Below are 9214 nucleotides of genomic sequence, written 5' to 3' on the forward strand. Positions count from 1 at the left end.
CCAACCCTAACCCTCTCCATCTCCAGTGTCTACTGTTTGCTGATGATCTGGTGCTTCTGTCCCCAACCAAGGAGGGCCTACAGCAGCACCTAGATCTTCTGCACAGATTCTGTCAGACCTGGGCCCTGTCAGACCTGGGCCCTGACAGACCTGGGCCCTGACAGACCTGGGCCCTGACAGTACATCTCAGTAAGACCAAAATAATGGTGTTCCAAAAAAGGTCCAGTTCCCAGGACCACAAATACAAATTCCATCTAGACACCGTTGCCCTAGAGCACACAAAAAACGATACATACCTCGGCCTAAACATCAGCGACACAGGTAACTTCCACAAAGCTGTGAACGATCTGAGAGACAAGTCAAGAAGGGCCTTCTATGCCATCAAAAGGAACATAAAATTTGACATTCCAATTAGGATCTGGCTAAAAATACTTGAATCAGTTATAGAACCCATTGTCTTTTATGGTTGTGAGGTCCGGGGTCCGCTCACCAAAATATCCTCCGTGTACAACGTGAAACACCAAATAATGCATGCAGAGCAGAATTAGGCCGATACCCACTAATTATCCAAATCCAGAAAAGAGCCATTAAATTCTACAACCACCAAAAGGAAGCAATTCCCAAACCTTCCATAACAAAGCCATCACCTACAGAGAGATGAACCTGGAGAAGAGTCACCTAAGCAAGCTGGTCCTGAGGCTCTGTTCACAAACACAAACACACCCCACAGAGCCCCAAGACAGCAGAACAATTAGACCCAACCAAATCATGAGAAAACAAAAAGATAATTACTTGACACATTGGAAAGAATTTACAAAAAAACAGAATGCTATTTACCCCTAAACAGAGAGTATATAGTGGCAGAATACCTGACCACTGTGACTGACCCAAACTTAAGGAAAGCTTTGACTATGTACAGACTCCTTGCTATTGAGAAAGGCCTCCTTAGGCAGACCTGGCTCTCAAGAGAAGACAGGCTATATGCACACTGCCCACAAAATGAGGTGGAAACTGAGCTGCACTTCCTAAACTCCTGCCAAATGTACGACCATATTAGAGAGACATATTTCCCTCAGATTACACAGACCCACAAATATTTTGAAAACAAATCCAATTTTGATAAACTCCCATATCTACTGGGTGAAATACCACAGTGTGCCGTCACAGCAGCAAGATTTGTGACCTGTTGCCACAAGAAAAGGTCAACCAGTGAAGAACAAACACCATTGTAAATACAACCCATATTTATGCTTATTTATTTTCCCTTTTGTACTTTAACTATTTGCACATTATTACAACACTGTATATAGATATATTATGACATTTGAAATGTCTTTATTCTTTTGTGACTTTTGTAAGTGTAATGTTTACTGTTTATTTCTGATTGTTTAATTCACTTTTGTTTCTTTTTTGCGATGGCTTTACACACTTGTTGCGGAATGTGGCTCACACAAGCCAACTAAGACACAACACTCGGAGAGAAACTCTGCAATCAAAACCTAACAATCTTATTTAAAAATTGATTTTTTTTGCAACAAAATGATACACACACACACAGGCACCATTTAAATGAGTCTTTCAAAGCAGCAACAACACACTGCTGTACTTTATACAACACACTGTTGTACTTTATACAAAACACTGCTGTACTTTATACAAAACACTGCTGTACTTTATACAACACACTGCTGTACTTTATACAACACACTGCTGTACTTTATACAAAACACTGCTGTACTTTATACAAAACACTGCTGTACTTTATACAAAACACTGTTGTACTTTATACAACACACTGCTGTACTTTATACAAAACACTGCTGTACTTTATACAAAACACTGCTGTACTTTATACAAAACACTGCTGTACTTTATACAAAACACTGCTGTACTTTATACAACACACTGCTGTACTTTATACAACACACTGCTGTACTTTATACAAAACACTGCTGTACTTTATACAAAACACTGCTGTACTTTATACAAAACACTGCTGTACTTTATACAAAACACTGCTGTACTTTATACAAAACACTGCTGTACTTTATACAACACACTGCTGTACTTTATACAAAACACTGCTGTACTTTATACAAAACACTGCTGTACTTTATACAACACACTGCTGTACTTTATACAAAACACTGCTGTACTTTATACAACACACTGCTGTACTTTATACAAAACACTGCTGTACTTTATACAAAACACTGCTGTACTTTATACAACACACTGCTGTACTTTATACAACACACTGCTGTACTTTATACAAAACACTGCTGTACTTTATACAACACACTGCTGTACTTTATACAAAACACTGCTGTACTTTATACAACACACTGCTGTACTTTATACAAAACACTGCTGTACTTTATACAACACACTGCTGTACTTTATACAACACACTGCTGTACTTTATACAAAACACTGCTGTACTTTATACAACACACTGCTGTACTTTATACAAAACACTGCTGTACTTTATACAACACACTGCTGTACTTTATACAAAACACTGCTGTACTTTATACAAAACACTGCTGTACTTTATACAACACACTGCTGTACTTTATACAAAACACTGCTTTAGTACTTTGTACACCTTTTTGATGTTCTCAGACAGGCTTCTGTGAAAGATTGTTCCGGAACAGTACTTCTACTCACATTTCAAAGAACACAAAAATAAAAAGGGTTCAGAAAAAGAAAAAATAACCTGCAGGTTATTACAACGACAAAAAAAAAACACAAAGAAAAGTAGAATTACAATACAGTAATCAATACAATATGTTACTGTAAACTATACAGAAACAAAAAATAATTACATTGAAATTACAATGCAATGGTAAACACAAAATAGTATTGTAAAGGATTGTAAGGGATTGTAAGGGATGGGGTAGATGGTTTATGGATCCCGCCTTCTGTCAGGGTCTGGTCACATCACCTTATCCACATCACAAGCCTTGTCATCCCTGGCTAGGCAGCGGGGAAAATATCGCCTTGGACTGACCCAATTGGATTGAGAAATGGGGAGTAAAGGGGGAAGTATACAACTGTGACGTTATTGTGATTGGTGAACCAGTTCCTGACCAGAGCAGCCCGGAGGAAACTAACATTATCCCAGATGACAACAAACCTGGGCTACTCTGGTCCGTCCTGTACAGATGCATTATGTAGATAATCCAGAAATATGATTATGTGTGCAGTATTGTAGGGACCGAGGTTGGCATGGTGATACATCCAGAAATATGATTATGTGTTGCAGTATTGTAGGGACCGAGGTTGGCATGGTGATACATCCAGTAATATGATTATGTGTTGCAGTATTGTAGGGACCGAGGTTGGCATGGTGATGCATCCAGAAATATGATTATGTGTTGCAGTATTGTAGGGACCGAGGTTGGCATGGTGATGGAGGGAGAACTCCTTGCAGACTAATGGCGGCCTACAAGGTGATATTTCCCCCCCGCGCTGCCCAGGGACATTCACAACGGCTCTTTGTCCTATAACCTCCCCCCCCTCGCTGCCCAGGGACATTCACAACGGCTCTTTGTCCTATAACCTCCCCCCCCTCGCTGCCCAGGGACATTCACAACGGCTCTTTGTCCTATAACGTTCCCCCTGCGCTGCCCAGAGACATTCACAACGGCTCTTTGTCCTATAACGTTCCCCCTGCGCTGCCCAGAGACATTCACAACGGCTCTTTGTCCTATAACCTCCCCCCCTGCGCTGCCCAGAGACATTCACAACGGCTCTTTGTCCTATAACGTTCCCCCTGCGCTGCCCAGGGACATTCACAACGGCTCTTTGTCCTATAACGTTCCCCCTGCGCTGCCCAGGGACATTCACAACGGCTCTTTGTCCTATAACATGTCGGCCACGACGCTGCCCAGAGACATTCACAACGGCTCTTTGTCCTATAACATGTCGGCCACGACGCTGCCCAGAGACATTCACAACGGCTCTTTGTCCTATAACATGTCGGCCACGACGCTGCCCAGAGACATTCACAACGGCTCTTTGTCCTATAACATGTCGGCCACGACGCTGCCCAGAGACATTCACAACGGCTCTTTGTCCTATTACATGTCGGCCACGACGCTGCCCAGAGACATTCACAACGGCTCTTTGTCCTATTACATGTCGGCCACGACGCTGCCCAGAGACATTCACAACGGCTCTTTGTCCTATAACATGTCGGCCACGACGCTGCCCAGAGACATTCACAACGGCTCTTTGTCCTATAACATGTCGGCCACGACGCTGCCCAGAGACATTCACAACGGCTCTTTGTCCTATAACATGTCGGCCACGACGCTGCCCAGAGACATTCACAACGGCTCTTTGTCCTATAACATGTCGGCCACGACGCTGCCCAGAGACATTCACAACGGCTCTTTGTCCTATAACATGTCGGCCACGACGCTGCCCAGAGACATTCACAACGGCTCTTTGTCCTATAACATGTCGGCCACGACGCTGCCCAGAGACATTCACAACGGCTCTTTGTCCTATAACATGTCGGCCACGACGCTGCCCAGAGACATTCACAACGGCTCTTTGTCCTATAACATGTCGGCCACGACGCTGCCCAGAGACATTCACAACGGCTCTTTGTCCTATAACATGTCGGCCACGACGCTGCCCAGAGACATTCACAACGGCTCTTTGTCCTATTACATGTCGGCCACGACGCTGCCCAGAGACATTCACAACGGCTCTTTGTCCTATAACATGTCGGCCACGACGCTGCCCAGAGACATTCACAACGGCTCTTTGTCCTATAACATGTCGGCCACGACGCTGCCCAGAGACATTCACAACGGCTCTTTGTCCTATTACATGTCGGCCACGACGCCTGGTTTTGAGCCAGAATGAGTCCAGCTTCATCAATGAAAATGAACTCTTGACGCTGTGCAGCTGCATCAAAGTCCAGGACTCTCTGTAACAGAAGATGCGTACACTGTACCGTGAATACGTGTGACTCAAAACACAGGACTACAAGGTCTACATTTTCACACAAGGATGGGGGGGTTGGGTCAGACACATTCAGTCAAAACTACAAGCTACCGGCAAGGCAGGTGCCCCTGCAGACAATCCCCCCCCCCCCCCCCCCCCCCCCCCACTCGACCCCCAGGGGGCAGAGTGTCGACGTACTGACACGAGTTGATTATTATGGAATGTTGTGTGATCTGCGATGATTTGCTCTCGTGGTTGATGTAGGCGGATGGTGTTGTTTGCTAACACTAGATTGACAACGGCCAGTTCCTGTTCCTGTTCCTGTTTATGGGTAAACAGACGTGGTCTTTCCACCCACAGGAGGTCGTCTGGCAGCTCTGTAGAAAATATGTCATTGTCATTGTGATGTCATCGGTTAGGTTCTTCTTTACATACTGTACTGTCATACTGTACACAGTAACATCACAACTGTATTACATGTACTTCACAGCGCTATACCGATTTGTTCTGTTCACTGAGGAGCATAGACCTAATATTGTAGGACTACATTGTATTGTACTGGGATGCAGATTGATGTGCAACAATTACATAGGTACAGTCTAGTGTAGAAAGTTGAAGACATACCTGTTCTCCAGTCTAAATGTCCGTATCATGGATGCTACCGTGTAGCGACTCCGGTTGGGCGGGACTCTCCGCCTCCCTCATCGTTGTGACTTATGACACGGTTCCACCAAAGTGGCCCTAACGGCATCGGAAATATGTCTCCGTCTACTGACTGGTCCCCTTCTTTGTTCTTGTCTTCGTCCTCCTTTTACTCCTTTCTCTCTTCCTCTACCTCTACCTCTTCCTATACCTCTTCCAATACCTCTACCTCTTCCTCTACCTCTACCTATACCTCTTCCTCTACCTCTTCCTCTACCTATACCTCTTCCTCTACCTCTACCTCTTCCTATACCTCTTCCTATACCTCTACCTCTTCCTCTACCTCTACCTCTACCTCTACCTATACCTCTTCCTCTACCTCTTCCTCTACCTATACCTCTTCCTCTACCTCTACCTCTTCCTATACCTCTTCCTATACCTCTACCTCTTCCTCTACCTCTACATCTACCTCTACCCCTACCTCTACCTCTACCTCTTCCTCTACCTCTTCCTCTTCCTCTTCCTATACCTCTACCTCTACCTCTTCCTATACCTCTACCTCTTCCTATACCTCTTCCTATACCTCTTCCTCTACCTCTACATCTACCTCTACCCCTACCTCTACCTCTACCTCTTCCTCTACCTCTACCTCTTCCTCTTCCTATACCTCTACCAATACCTCTTCCTCTTAATTTCCCTCTACCTCTACCTCTTCCTATACCTATACCTCTACCTCTACCTCTTCCTATACCTCTACCTCTACCTCTACATCTTCCTATACCTCTACCTTTACCTCTTCCTATACCTCTTCCTCTACCTCTTCCTATACCTCTTCCTCTACCGCTTCCTATACCTCTTCCTCTTCCTCTACCTCTACCTCTTCCTCTTCCTATACCTCTTCCTCTACATCTTCCTCTACATCTACCCCTACCTCTTCCTCTACATCTTCCTCTACATCTACCTATACCTATACCTCTTCCTCTACATCTACCTCTACCCCTACCTCTACCTCTTCCTATACATATACCTCTTCCTCTACATCTTCCTCTACATATACCTATACCTCTTCCTCTGCCTCCTCCTCATCTTCCTCTACATCTTCCTCTACATCTACCTATACCTCTACCTCTTCCTCTGCCTCCTCCTCTACATCTTCCTCTACATCTTCCTATACCTCTACCTCTACCTCTTACTATACTTCTACCTCTTCCTCTACCTCTACCTCTTCCTCTACCTCTACCTATACCTATACCTATACCTCTACCTCTACCTTTACCTCTACCTTTTCCTCTACCTCTTCCTATACTTCTACCTCTTCCTCTACCTCTACCTCTACCTCTTCCTATACGTCTTCCTCTTCCTATACGTCTACCTCTTCCTCTACCTCTACCTCTACCTCTACCTCTTCCTCTACCTCTACCTCTACCTCTACCTCTACCTCTTCCTCTACCTCTACCTCTTCCTATACTTCTTCCTCTACCTCTACTTCTTCCTATACCTCTACCTCTTCCTATACCTCTTCCTCTTCCTCTACCTCTACCTCTTCCTATACGTCTACCTCTTCCTCTACCTCTTCCTCTACCTCTACCTCTTCCTCTACCTCTACCTCTTCCTATACCTCTACCTCTTCCTATACCTCTACCTCTTCCTATACTTCTTCCTATACCTCTTCCTCTACCTCTACCTCTTCCTATACTTCTACCTCTTCCTCTACCTCTACCTCTTCCTATACGTCTTCCTCTACCTCTACCTCTTCCTATACGTCTACCTCTTCCTCTACCTCTACCTCTTCCTCTACCTCTACCTCTTCCTCTTCCTCTACCTCTACCTCTTCCTATACTTCTTCCTCTACCTCTACCTCTTCCTATACTTCTTCCTCTACCTCTACTTCTTCCTATACCTCTACCTCTTCCTATACTTCTTCCTATACCTCTTCCTCTACCTCTACCTCTTCCTATACCTCTACCCTCTTCCTATACTTCTTCCTATACCTCTTCCTCTACCTCTACCTCTTCCTATTCCTCTACCTCTACCTCTACCTCTCCCTGTCACTCTCACTGCCTCCATGTTTGCATAGTTCTCACCAAAGAGGTGATCTTACCTGAGGTCTATTTGTAGTGGTGAGGCTCAGACTAATTGGTGTTCAGTTACAGTAGAAGTGTTTTCGTGTGTGTGTGTGTGTGTGTGTGTGTGTGTGTGTGTGTGTGTGTGTGTGTGTGTGTGTGTGTGTGTGTGTGTGTGTGTGTGTGTGTGTGTGTGTGTGTGTGCGTACGCGTGCGCGTGCGTGCGTGTGTGTCTGTGTGTGTTGCCAATTTCAGGTATGTTTTGCATTTTGAATAGAAGTGGTTTCCCAATGATTGCAAGAGATTTCATTCTTGAACGAAGTGTCTAATGTAAGAGACAGCGTGTAAGAGACAGTGTGTAAGAGACAGCGTGTAAGAGACAGCGTGTAAGAGACAGCGTGTAAGAGACAGCGTGTAAGAGACAGCGTGTAAGAGACAGCGTGTAGTGTGTTGAAAATGTGTTGTAGAATTGCAAACAAAGTGCAAAGCAGTTTGTACTTTTGGTGTCTTTGTAAAAAATAAAAATACAAAAGTTAGGGTTCTGATGCTTTTGTCTTTCAGTGTGTACTATCTATTGCACTGGCTTTGGCAATGTTAACATATGCTTCCCATGTCAATAAAGACCTTACACTGAAATCGAAATTGAATTGAGAGAGAGAGAGGTTAGAGAGAGAGAGGGGAGAGAGTGAGGGGAGAGAGAGAGTTAGAGAGAGAGAGGGGAGAGAGTGAGGGGAGAGAGTGAGGGGAGAGAGAGTGAGGGGAGAGAGTTACAGAGAGAGAGAGACAGAGAGAGAGAGAGAAGGGAGTTAGAAAGAGAGAGAGAGAGAGAGACAGAGAGAGAGAGAGTTAGAGAGAGTGAGGGGAGAGAGTGAGGGGAGAGAGTTAGAGAGAGAGAGAGAGACGGAGAGAGAGAGGGGAGTTAGAGAGAGAGAGAGAGAGACAGAGAGAGAGGGGAGAGAGAGAGAGAGAGAGGAGAGAGAGTTAGAGAGACAGAAAGGGGAGAGAAAAGTTAACAGAGAAAGAGATCTGTTTGCCTGACATTTTGTGTGTGTTTTGTGTATGTGCGTGTGTGTGTGTGTGTGTGTGTGTGTGTGTGTGTGTGTGTGTGTGTGTGTGTGTGTGTGTGTGTGTGTGTGTGTGTGTGTAGCCGTAGTAATAGTACAGTAGTAACACGGTACAGCTAACGCCCAGTCCTTGTGGTCAGACTGACCTCGGCCTACACCCTCCAGGCTCCAGGCTGGCTCCAGGGGGGTGAGAGGGATGCTGTGCCTGGTGTCGGGGCTCTAATCTGGAGCACGGCGGTGGAGGGAGCAGCCCGTGGCTGGAGGTCCTGTTCACTAATTACAGACTGTGTGTAAGACCACGGGGAATGATCATAGAGCACTCTGTGGTGTGTGTGTGTGTGTGTGTGTGTTGTGTGTGTGTGTGTGTGTGTGTGTGTGCGTGTGTGTGTGTGTGTGTGTGTGTGTGTGTGTGTGTGTGTGTGTGTGTGTGTGGTGTGTGTGTGTGTGTGTGTGTGTGTGTGTGTGTGTGTGTGTGTGTGTGTG

At 45.2% G+C, this 9214-nt stretch overlaps 1 protein-coding gene across 1 annotated transcript in view; it reads right to left on the reverse strand.

The window, feature by feature from the left end:
- Positions 1–9214, reverse strand: part of LOC109883919 (sodium/calcium exchanger 1) — a gene marked incomplete in the record, with an annotated part of 73191 nt that overhangs the window by 24249 nt on the left and 39728 nt on the right.

Source organism: Oncorhynchus kisutch, linkage group LG16 (genome assembly GCF_002021735.2).
Source record: "Oncorhynchus kisutch isolate 150728-3 linkage group LG16, Okis_V2, whole genome shotgun sequence".
NCBI classification, from domain to species: domain Eukaryota; kingdom Metazoa; phylum Chordata; class Actinopteri; order Salmoniformes; family Salmonidae; genus Oncorhynchus; species Oncorhynchus kisutch.